A 2,942-nucleotide genomic window follows, 5' to 3' on the forward strand; every position below is an offset into this window, starting at 1 on the left:
CAGGCACACACACACACACACACACACACACACACACACACACACACACACACACACACACACCACTAATCCGCTCATTCTCCCTCCTCTGCTTCCACAGCAGGAATTTCACCTGCTGTTGTCTCAGTGCCACCTCTTATCATCGGCTTTGTTGTGATGGGTTCAAGATTTACCAAATGTAGTTGTTTCTGAGAATCTGAGGTTAACTCTGTCAGCTATAAATGCAATTTTTTTGATTCTATAACCTCCCCACATATGGTTTCTATAAGGAGAGCAACATTTACTCAAAATGAAAGAGATAAAGACTGAGCTTCCATGTGCCTTTAATAAATGGTACGAATCACTATTGAGTAAATCAGTTGTATAGCTATGGTTGAGACTTGCTCATGTGTAATGTGAGCATTGTCATCATGGTAATAACAAACAGTTCAGGTTTAACCATTTTTCAATCAAGAGGAATACAATCAAATAAATTGATTAAAAAAAGATAGTAATTATAAACGATAAAACATGAAGGGGGGCAGGTAAGTAAATGTAAGTAAACAAATCTGCAACTATATCAAAATAGGTGTTCAAATCGAAAAACTGATTAAAAGTTTCATCTATTGTCGATGTACAAAACAGGGTTGCATAATGAAATGCACGTTGTTGTCCCTTAATGCTACACAATATAAACAACAACAACAATGGTGGATTACGGAAGATGATTATATTGTAAAACACAATGAATCCATTCTCAGCAGAAATGTTATGAAACCCTCCATTATGTTGATATAGTAAATATAATTACAAACTATTCTAAATGGATTTGGAGGAGTGAAGTAGGAGTAAAGAAACAACATTTCTATAAAAAAGAGAAGTATGATCTTTCTATTGTGTCTAATTCACAAAGAAATCAGCAGTCTCTCCTTTTCTTTATTCACCTTCTTTTGGCACTAAATGTCATCTTATATAAATCTTATATAGTCAAAAAAAAAGAGACTATAATTAATAGTCCACTATTATTCTGCAAGTGTACATCCATTAATGAAGTTTCCTTTGAGTTGACGATAACTGAGCAGAATAAAAATCCTTTGACCTTTCGGTGCTGTCAGGGCAGGTGGAGTGGGAACAGCATGAATTACGAGTAAAGCTGCAAATGTGTCGCATCCAATTTTATTCCAGCACTGAGTGAGGAAGCTTTAGTTAGAGATCTTGGTTCAATCATATCTGTTGCCAACAGTGAAACGTCTCTGTGATGCTGAAAGAGGGGTTTCTTTTAGATAAAATGCTCTTTTTAGCGGGAGGTGAGATCTGTAAGAATGAGAATTGTTTGTTTTGAAAGCAACATAACAATTAATCAAATGAATTGATCCTTCTCTCTTTGCATACCACATACAAGTTACATTCAAGCCTCTAGACACACAAGACCAACACACAAGTCCTGTGTTGTGAATCACACGAGTGCAGGTCAAGAGTTCGGAGGTCAAACGCTGGGTCACATACGGGTCAAAGTGAAAGCGAGTGTGTTTGGTTATCAGATCTGTCCAGCTGTGTGCGTGTGTGTGAAAATGAATTATCAATTTAGTAACAGATACGAAAGCTTTTGACATTGATCTCTTCCCGTCGTGAATTGGGGGAGAGCAGGAAGGTTGGGGGAGGGGAGCGAGGGGTAACACCTCTGCACTGCTTCAGTATTGAGCAGTGATAAGCCAACAGAACATAAACCCCTTAGGTGATGCATTCAAGGTCCAATTTATTCATCAGCTCTGACTGCGAAGACATGTAGGAATTCATGATATTATAAACCACCACAAAATCATTTCATTTTTGTTAAAATATTAGATGTTTTTGTGATATATTTGCACAGTTTTCAGTTTAAAACTCCCCTAAAGTATTTGTGTTGTATTTGTACCTCTTGTTTTTAACTTTTAAAAAGAACCTGCAAGGTGCAAAATTGGTATTTCCCCCAACTAAAAAGTAAGTGGATAAATTAATGGATTATAATGGATTTTGATATATTAATGAGTTTCAAAACAGTGTTAAAAAGGGTGTTTTTGAAGGATTTAGACCCTTTGAATACTAATTTTGCATCTCCCCTTAATTTGTAACAGGTAAATAGTCTTAGTCAGGGATCATGTATTCACCTTTCATTATTTTAATTATTGAAAGTCTGAAACATAAGTTGTATTCACGTGTGGTGTGGTGGTGTGGGTGTGTGTGTGTGTGTGTGCAGGGCCGTATCCAGGATTTCCTAAATACCGAGGTCCAAATATGTTAGGGGGGTTCGGGGGACACCCCCCGAGATTTAGGAAATCCTGGATACGGCCCTGCACACACACACACACACACCCACACNTGAGGAGGAGCAAAAAGTGAACAATGAGGGAGAGATTGAACAAAGAGAAAGAGTAGAGGACAGAGAGAGTAATGAACAGGAAGAAGACAGAGAGACTCAAGAAGATGGAAGAGAGGGTGCAGGTTATGAAAGGAGAGAGACGTGGAAAATGAATGTTGACAATGTGTTGTGATCATTTTAGCCTCTTCTGCATGTCCTGATCATTAATAGTAACAATCAATTGATTCTTATGCATTACACTTTCAAAAATAATTGATGCTGCATCCACTGACATGGTTTGAAATCAATATATTATCCAATTTGTGACCCCCCACAGGACTTAAAAAGCACCTAACTAGATCATGAAAATCCCCAAAATCTCGGGGGGTGTCCCCCGAACCCCCAACATATTTGGACCTCGGTATTTAGGAAATCCTGGATACGGCCCTGCCTGACACATCTTCCTACCGTTATAGAATATCAGCAGTTCCCAGTAACACCAGTTAAACGGTAACACCGGCGCTGTTGTTATTAGCATCTGGTGCTAGCTGCGCTAACGGATATAAGAAGAAGATGTTTCGGTAACACTTTATTTTGATAGTCCATAGTTAACACTCTATAAGTC

At 38.2% G+C, this 2,942-nt stretch overlaps 1 protein-coding gene across 1 annotated transcript in view; it reads right to left on the bottom strand.

Annotated features, from left to right (window-relative positions):
- LOC104965253 (tetratricopeptide repeat protein 28-like) overlaps window positions 1–2,942 on the bottom strand; it is a 91,722-nt gene that overhangs the window by 58,641 nt on the left and 30,139 nt on the right. The window lies entirely within an intron of this gene.

Source organism: Notothenia coriiceps, unplaced genomic scaffold, assembly GCF_000735185.1.
Source record: "Notothenia coriiceps isolate Sejong01 unplaced genomic scaffold, NC01 NC01_scaffold00037244, whole genome shotgun sequence".
Classification (NCBI taxonomy): Eukaryota; Metazoa; Chordata; class Actinopteri; order Perciformes; family Nototheniidae; genus Notothenia; species Notothenia coriiceps.